Genomic DNA, 10,024 nt, shown 5'->3' with positions numbered 1-10,024 from the left:
TGAAAACTCAACAAGTCTGTAATGTGAAAGACTTGACTGGTCACCTAGCCCAAACCTACCATGTGTTAGTCACCCAATGCACTCTTCTGTGGGCATAGGTAAGATTAAGAATTCAATGGAAGAGCTGCTGCTGAAATTGGGTATTTCATAACTGGAAGAACACGACACTGACATGACTAGATTGACACCCTACACTGTAAAAATATTTGCAATAGTTTAGAAGACTTTTTGTGGAAATACTATCTGCCTTCTCTTCTACCTTTTATCATCACCCCATTCTCAAAAAAAGTAATTAAAGTGTTGGGATGAACCTACTTGTTTGGATAACTGACCTCTCTTTGGTTCTGCTGTCATATCGTGCACATGGCTAATCATGAGAAGTTTCATCTTGCTTTGAGAGATAATAAGGGCCATTGAACTCTAAAAATGTGGTGTCACAAAAAAAGAATGTGTTTGTGCTATTTCTTGTTAGCTGTGATGCCGGTACTACAAAAGCTTCTGTGCATGTTACACTGTTTTATGTTTTAATTGTGAACACAAGATGCTGCTCATTAGAGAAACAGGAATATCAAAACAGCATTCTGAAATAATTTTGGTGGAAACATCCACGGAATGTATTATCCATACGTAAATAACGCTAGTGGCATTATTCATTCTGACCTTATTTATTTGAAAGAAATTATCTCTTGAACTCTGTAACCAGGCAGGACTCAAAGGCAGCAGGGCGGGAATGGCTGAACTGCAAAAGAAAAGAGAATTCTTCAAAAATAAGGTTGCAGCAGCGCTGTGAGAAATGGTAACACAGTTTATGGAGGCACAGAGTGTAATACTTACAAATTGATAACTTGCATGTAAATCTTCTGAACACTTTATAATGGCAGCTCCAGCTGCTTGTGTTTGGGTCCTCTCAGCTCTTGAATCAACCTGACAAGAGATTGCTGAAGGATCTACCATGCTGTGAGGAGATGCACCAGTTCTTCAGTAGAACAGTAAAAACTGAGTTTTCCTTACGGATTTGGGCTGTTGCTGTGTTGTTGGAACCCCTGATTCTGAACAGGATCTAAAATGGAAATCCTGGGCTGGTTTTGATCATGCTGCAAGGCCGGGGGAGAAATCCTGCTGCCCTTCTCTGGGACAGCAAGTAAAAAATCCTCTATGATTTTGATAACTTGGAGCTGTCTGGGAAGAAAGGTACCTGATAGCTGGACCTAGTCACTAGATCAGTTTCCTAAAATTTCTTCAGTGTGTAGGAACAAAACCAGGGTTACCTGGGGTGGAGGGGATAAAGATAAAGCAAAAGTAATCAGTATGACACCAATAGAAACTTCTAAATAGTGTCTTGAAACTGGAAATAGTGGAACACCATCTGCACATCTGTAGATGCTGATTATTGGTATGGATGATTTCTTCTACTTTTTTGTTTTTGCTTTTGTTTTGTTTGGTTTAATTTATTTTGTTTTGTTCCCTACAAGGCTTTGATGTTTGTGCATTAGGGCTTTGATTTTATACTGGAGCGCTTTCTTTTTGTGATTTCTAAGATCTCCTCAAAATTCTACTTAGATTGACTTCAGCAACCTGCTTTCCTTCTGACCTGTGGCCAGACCTGCTTCAGGAACTTCTTTGTAACCAGCTGCTAATGGCAATTCTCAGGGAGCAGCAAACAGCTTAAACTGAGAACATCTTATAAGAAATGAATCACCTTTTTCTTAATATTCAGGTGAGGCTCTCCATTTTCATGAGTTGGAAAAAAAACCCAGGAAAATTAGCTTGTAACTTGCTTGACTTTAGCAGACCCTCTTTAAAAAGAGTTACAAGTGCTGCAATAGCCAGTTGGGAGAAAACAAAGTACCAAAAAAAAGGGTGTTATTTAAGTTGTCCCACTTGCTACATAACTTACAAGTTAATCAATGTTTCAGAGTTCAAAAGAGAGGAAGGTCAACACGGATTCTGATAAAGTTTACCTCGCATCAGTAAGTTCAGAGGCTGGAGAGAGAAGATGTGTAGTAATTCCCCAAAAAGTCAGTTAAAGGGGATGCAGGTCATATGGGCCCCTGACTAAGAAGCTGCAGTGGGTTGCTTTGAGAAAAGAAGAGTTGTACAGGGTTGTAGTACAGATGGAATATTTTAATAGTTCCTTGTTTTCATTTTCAGCAGGATTTCCTCCTTTATTTTTGTGGACAGGCTCCAGAAGGTAACGCATGCGTGGCCGCACACACGGCACTGTAACAACAGTGAAAGCAAAGCTTTGGAGTTAAATATTCAAAACTCTTTATTACTTCTGAAGTTAAGTGGCTTGTTTAATTCCGATGAACTAAGCACCATGACAGAAACAAAAACTGGGGAAATTCAAGGCCCATTAAAGCCAGAGGAATTTTCCCAGGCTTTTGCTAAAGGCCTTCTCCACTTGCAAGTCATCCACCTGACTTGATTTATGGTGTTGAGATTCTGTTGCTGATTTGCTCTTGGTTTAGGATGTGGGACTCAGCAGGGCAAAGAGATTCTCTCCTAGCAGGGAAGCAGAGTCTCTTTTGGCATCAGAGCAGAACATGACTGACAACATGTTGCAGTAAGAAATGGGGCATTTTAGAGGTCTCCTAAAACCTTAATGATTCTGTGATTTTTGCAAAGAGCTACATCTGGAGATGCTGCAAACAAACCCTTCCATTACTTGGAAAAGGAACCTTCAGCAAAATCTGATCTCTTACAGTTTGGGCATTCAATGCTGAAAGTTGTCTTGACAACAAATGTACTTCCCAAATGATTTCTTTTTTTTTTTTTTCCTAGCAGGAAATATAGTTGATACAAAAGTCAGAATGTCAGAAAATGTGGAAAGTCTGCTAGTTAACCCAGAGTTCAGAGATTTGCTTAGAAAAATGGATCTATAATAGAGATCTCCTTGGGCTGGGGGTGAGGGGGATGAGTCCAGGAGATTGGATTTTGGGACATAAACAGGTTCTAATACTTTTTTTTGGCCACATGTGGAAGAAAATGCAGTTTATTAAGAATATTGACATTGGCCTGTTCAGCTGGAGGTACTGGCAAGTCTCTCTTCATAATTATACTGTACATCTCCAGGTTTCCCCTTATGTTTTTTCAGAGCTGTAGTTTTTCCAGCTAAATATACATGATCAGCTAGTTGCTGAAATAATCGAAAACAGATTTCGTGAGGCAAATGCATTAGTTGGGATTCTAAATGCACTTACCCCTTAGTAAATAACTGTCCTGTACAAAAACATCAACTTTGTTTCAATAACTAGAGATGATTTTATTCCAGTTAAGGGGGGGTATCTCTATAGTTTAACTTGCTGTTCTGGAGATGTAATGATCAAAAATATGGGGGGTTTGTTTTTTTTTTTTTAATACTTGGTGGAATATTTGTTGACCTGTCATCATAATGAAAAAATAAGTCCAGCTCCAGTTGAATTCATTCACTGTAGTTCCTTAGAAGTTTGTCTGAAAGTCTATTTTCTCAACTCTTAATTTCAGCTTGCTGTCAGCACTGTAGATAACATTTGCCTTGAGTCTTGTTTCAGCTGTTGTGAATTGGAATTACTAGGCTGCTCTTGCATGAGTACCTTCAGGATTTGCTGCTCCAAAGCTGCCTGTCTTGTCCATTTGTGTAGCAGAGGGAGCTGGATTTGATCAGAAGTGAGTGGGTCTAGTTTAGTGCTGATCTCCTTCCGTACATCACTGTGAAATGGAGGGATCTTTGCACCAATTTACTGGGCACACTTCCCTGCAGGATTTCTGAGACAACTCTACTCCCTGAGCAGAAGCAATCACTGCATTTTAAGCCAGGAACTGTTGAGATGCTCCAGGTTTCTCCCTGGGCTCCCCTCGCAGAGAGCTCTCCCCGTGAAGAGAATCCCCGCGTCAGACTGGGAGTGGGTGATGAAGCAGCACCATGTGAGCTCCAGGGCCTCCCCCCAGTAGCTCCTGGACTGGACTGAGCCAAACCAGAGGTTTAGCTGGATGCTCTGTGGGTGATCAGAGAGTGGCCATGCTTTTAGCACTGTCTACCAGCACTTCTTCTGCAGCAGGAAGAAGTTCCTTCGGCTGTGTCTCAGGCAGCTGAATTTGTCTGTTGTAGCAGTTGGTAAATAAACCTCAGATGGATCTCTCCGATCAGTAGAGGGTTTAAAAGAGGATTCCAATAGCAAAACTGTCTTGATTTCTCCCATGTACATCTTCAGCCTGCCATGGTGTTCAGAGAAGGCTTTTCTACCTGTGAAATATTTTTATGTCTGGCCTTCAAATTCCTTCTGCGTTCCTCTTGGCATTCCTAAAGCCATGAAGTGTATTTTCCCCTCTTATTTCCTTCTGGAGGCAGAAATCAGGGGCCAGCCCTGCCAGTAGGGGTCAGGGAATGCCTGAGCTAATCCTGCCTTGGGCACACAGGGAGAGGTGGTGGTGTAACAAAACTGGGACACCTAAACCTGCAACCACTTTTGCACAGAAATGGACAGTCTTGTTAAACTGTCATTGAATTTGATGCTTGTACAGACTATGCACAAAAATATTTAAATTCCTTTCTACCTACAGTACAGGTGCCTCAAAAAGGCAGAACCCCATTTAGGGGTTTTTTAAGTCTGAACTCCTCTGGTTTTTGTTGTTGTTAGGGGGGTGGGTTTGTGGGGTTTTTTTGTTGTTATTTTGGTTTTTGGGGGGTTTTTAAAGGATTGATACAAAACAACCCTCCATTTAGGTTAATTCCACATGATACATGGCTGTGGAGGACACATATGAGATGTGAGTACATGTCATGTCACTGACCTCAAGGGCCGTTCTTTAAATGCCAAGTTTTCATATCTCCCCAGTGGAAAAAAAAAAGGGGGGGGAGCAGATTTTGTTCCACTCCCCTAATTTTTAAGGGGTGATTTAAGTTCTACAGGCACGTCCACCTTTCAAAATCAATCTTGAAGCTCAGACTGTTTCACTGTTTGATGTTGAGAAGTATGTGTGGGACATGCAGGAACCGCATTCCACGGCTGCCACGTCATCAGCTCGTGTTCCCTTTTGGAATAGGACCTGTGTACAGATCCTTCTCTTTAACCTGCACCAGCACCTCAGGTAGAACACAGATTTCCTCTGAGTTACACAGTCCCGTGCAGAAGAGCAATAAATCCTTAAGCATCATTAAACTTGAGTGTATGTGCACACACATACAAGTTCATGCAGTGTAACTGTTTATCAATCATCATCTCTCTTTGCTGTGCTGCCTTTTTTTTCTTTCCCTTCTGCTTTTTCCTTCTATTTTTTTCCCCCCAGTCTTCCCTTAGGAATTGCTTTTGAAGGTATTTTGATTAGTTATGTAACTAGCCACTTGTACAGTTAAAAGCAAACTTTCAGGTCACATACCGTGTGTTTACTCTTTGGCTTTAGGAGAGCTTCATTCAGAAGAAATTGCTATTGTTTCTTTGCCTTCCCATGGGAAAGCTTTAGTTTTGGAAAGCATTCAACAAATGTAAGGTATGCAAAGAATACTGTAAAGACAGTTCTTGGGTTTGCCAAACTTTTTTTTTCTTTCAGTGAGTAGTTACCAATTACTTTCCTCTGTATGAAGGCAGAGGTTTTTTCCTGTGCATGCTGCCATGGGCTGAGCTTTGATTTCTTGATGACCTACAAAACTGATAAACTGTCAGAGCCCTCTCCTCTCTTTCCTTCCTATCCTCCTGTCCCAGACTGTAGCAGCTTTCAAAAAAAATAAAAATAAATGGCTTATTTTAGCCAATTCTGAGTGATTGCTAACACCTAGAAATACAGTCATATAATTGTCTGAACTGGTACATTTTTATGCTTAAATCTGCTCACCTCTCTTTTACTTCTGGTAAAATGGATGTGTAGTTCAACAATAGGTAATTTATTAGGGTTGGGAATTCATTGGAGACCCAAAGATGCTCATGAATAACTTAACATTGGTTTTCATAAAGAAAATGTTCTTTAGATGTCTTGCCCATGATACTTCAGGAATAGTTCTTCTGAATGTCTGTCATATCATAATAATCCTATTGCTCTTTGATTATAGATTTAATGCACAGTTGCACTGATTTTGAAATACTCATTTCTATAGCAACAAAACACCTCTAGCAGCGACTGAAGGATTAATCTGGTTTGTGAAACGTATCATTTCACTTCAAGTGGATGTGTAAACTCTCTAGTTTGTTTTGGTTCCAGGCTGAATTTCTCAATTATTTAATCTCATGTTATTATAGTGATAAGGTACTTCCTAAAGAAAATTCTGAGTGCAACTCATGAAGATAATTTTTGAACACTTAAACCATGGAGAGATGAGCTTCTCATCTGAACATGAGATATATATATATATATTTTTAAGTATATTATGCTAGATTTGTGGGGAGAACAACTTGATTTTTAACAGATGTAAAGCAGAATTTCCTGTAAAATACAACAAATTATTATATGGTTCCATAAAATCAATGAATTGGTGCTATCAACGTATCTCTTTGATAAATATCAATCTTGTAAAATCTAAATATGTTGTCTTCTAAATGGCACGGTGGAAAATCAACAGACACTTCCAATTGCTACATGGGTCAGTAGAACGAAACTTTTTCAGAATTATGCTCTTGCTCCAGTATAAATCATAGCATGAAAATAAATGTGGTGATTGCATCCCCTGTTACAAAACAAACAAACAAAAAAATCCATCAAATACTCCACTTTATACCTTGCCTGTTGATAAAATTGCAATGTGAATAAAAGAGCCCCTTAAACGTAACAGGTAACATTTCCTAACCATGTGAGAGGCTGTCATGAGGAAGCACTTGGGCACCAGAGTTACATAAACTCTTTTCTATTTAAAGTCTTGAAGCTCTGCATAACTGTCATGCATGTGATGACCTTTCCTTCTATTGCTGTATCCCAGCAGCTGAACTTTGACAGGCTGCACAGGACACCTCTGCTCACTGCTGATTCACCTCTTCTTCTATGTGCTAAAAAAACCTCTCTGAGTAGAACTGCCCGAATTCTCAGGGAGTGAACTTGTTCCTGGGGGACTACAATTCATATCTTCTCTATTTGTGTTGCTGGAGGTGGCTGAAATAAGGCATCCAACTTGTCCCACAATTCATGTTCTCTCTGGCTTATTGTCACTGACTACAGGTTTTCATGGATTATCTTGCCATAGATCATCTGGTCTGTGTTTAAAACTAACAGCACTTCAAAGCTGGCAGGGAAAAGTTTCATCATTACTGATAGCAGTGTTCTTAACTTGGGCTAATGTGACCTGATTTAGCTCATAGCTGCCAGTCTGCTGGGAATGGATGATCATTGCATCTGTCACTGTCTTGAAAGATTGATTGTATGTTGAGTGAAAGACTTTACAGCACTTGGGCTTGGGAAGAGCAGGGTAGGGTTAGCTGGGGGCAGCTAATCCCTGGAGCCAGGTAAGGACTCCCCCAGCCAGGCTGTGATGCCTCTGTTCAACAAGGCACTGTAACACAGCCTGGGAGAAGGCTTGTGGGTAGGGATGGGTTGCAGTGCTGCCAGAGAGCTGGGTGACTTCCCAACACCTCTGCTGATAACTGGGGTTTGCTCTGGTTCTGCTCTGAACTGAGCAGTCACACTGAAGCACCTTATGCCTCATCCTTTTATCCCCAGGGCAGAATGAACTGCGAGCCTTGGAGGGAAATAAAGCAGGAGTGTAATGAAGGTGTGGGTGTTTGTGTATATAAAGCAGGGACTCCATATCAAATGACCCCGAGGGGAAGCTAACCATTCCCAGGCAGAGGTGTGGTGGGAACTCAGATAAAGGTTTGTGCATAGCCTGCAGGAAGAACAGCTCGGTGTAAAATCTAGTTTATTTAAACTCCTCAAGGTCTTGCAGCCTGTGGTGCTGTGGTAGACTCTCCATAAACCAGGACTGAGACCTGCTTGCAGGTAGAGGCCAGTGGAACTCTCAGGGCAGGGGTGCTCCACTATAGCCATTGTGTGATGTCACATGTGTGTCACCTTTTCAAGAATGTGCTAATTATGTTCTTTTCCTTAACTCTTTGTGTCACTGGTCTTTTTTCCCAGCTCATGTGTTTCAATGAGACCAAAGGATTTGTGTCTCCTGACCTTTAAAACCCACACTCTGGGATTTGCTTGTGTTATATTGATCTCCCCTATCAGTGTCTCTGCCCAAAAAGGGAGGAATAGAAAACAGCCTTGCAATAAAATTTTTTGTGAGGGTCCATTTTAAGCATTGATGAAGGATATTCAGTTATTCTGAGGATATCCTCACTCTGAGGAAAAGAGAACAAGCTGCCTCCTCTCACCCGCTGTTCTAGTTTTATAGAATGCTTTGCTTTAATCATGGCTTAAATAAATAAACAATATATCTGTGAAATACTCCAGATACCAAGAACCACATTGTAATGCAGTAGCTTGGGAGGTGGAGCAATAGCAATTGTTTCTCCTGCTTCCTTATTAAACTAATTGTTACCAGTCCTCACAGGATCATGTTATCCCTAGGTGGGGCAGGGGCAGAAGTGTCTGAAAGGACTTCTCTGGGTCTTGCACTTCTGTTTTCTCAAGTGTAAAAACTGCTCTGATCCGACCAGAGTTCTTTAAATCAGTATCTTATCATCAGGCCTCACGTTATCAACCAGTAGGAAGTACAGCAGGGTTTTATGAATGGAGCCACATAATGAATTTGGCTGTTTGAGTCTGAGAAATTATGGGAAGCTGCTGAACTGGAATTGCAATAATCCAGAACATGCATTGAGTTTCCTGGTCTCATTAACACTGAGGTTCATTGTATGAGGCTGCACAGAGCTTGGGTCAACAATTTTTATCTCTTACATAGTAGGAGAGATTCAGTGATCCATTTGCCTAACGAAAAAATCATTTATAAATTAAATCAAATACCAACGGATAGTGTTTAGGAAATGTTTTCTGGCAAATGGGAGGTCATGGTTCAACACACTGGAATCAAGCAGAGAGGGGGAAATGAGTTTGATTTTTCAGCAGTGCAGATGACCACCAAGTCAGTGGTATTTGGGATTAAAGCATATTTGATTCTTCTCTTTAAGTCTATTTAATTGCAGATAACAATGAGTTATCAAGGAAACTGTGGATTTTTAAGAAGGAATGTGTGTCTTTTTACAATGATGCTGCTCAGGGAGTTGCAAATTCTATCCCATGATGCAAATATTTAAAGTAGATCAACCAACATCAACGTGACAAAGTGGAATTTCTTTCCTTCTTACTTCTTCCTTTCTTTCTACAGTCCCAGAGTGCTGTGGAGCAGCAGTTCCTAAATTGTTGTCCCGATAGAGTCATTATTGTTCTGAAGGTTAAAAGCACAACCAGTGGAAATTTGGTTGGAGTTTGCTACAAGGCAGGTGTAGGATACCTGCCACAGTAGGTGCTGGTAGAGTTGCAGTGGGAAAACGTAGGAAGTGAAGGAATTTGGCTGGGACTCAGGTCCCCTAAGTTTAGGATCTGATGGGCTTGAGGAGAGAATGGAAAGACCTGAGTGAGCATTTTCATAACAGAATTGATGAATGTGCTGAGCAGCTCTGTTCTTTAGTAGCTTTGCCAGTCAAACCCTTCATTTTCTTTGTGTTTTTTTTTTCTTTTTTTTTTACAATGGACTGAAAATAATATCTTTTATGGAATGTGACATTTGAAGCACAGACACTTTAGTCTTTGTTCTACCAGAAGAAAATAACAAAAGTGAAATTTTCTTTGAATGGAATTGATTTTATTTATTTGTTGGGTCATCAGCCATACCAAAATACCAACATTTCATGAAGCCTCATTCACTGCATCAGTGTGCTGCAAAAATTCAACGATTTGTTTATTTAAGACACCTCCTATAAAAGCCTTGATGCCTTAGTTGAAACTTAGAGGAGGCAATGAAGCTTTGAGCTTTGGTTTTAATCTATTCAAATGCTCCAACTTGTATTTAAAGTGCCGGGATTCAAATGTCTAAATTTCAGAGTTCTAAGACAATACAAGGTGTGTGCAGATTGGAGCAGAGGTGCACCTGAGTACACAGAGTCTGACAGTGGAAGAG

The sequence above is a fragment of the Corapipo altera genome, unplaced genomic scaffold (assembly GCF_003945725.1).
Source record: "Corapipo altera isolate COAL_440 unplaced genomic scaffold, ASM394572v1 RXGC01000072.1, whole genome shotgun sequence".
NCBI classification, from domain to species: domain Eukaryota; kingdom Metazoa; phylum Chordata; class Aves; order Passeriformes; family Pipridae; genus Corapipo; species Corapipo altera.
Note: the sequence above shows the minus strand (reverse complement) of the source record.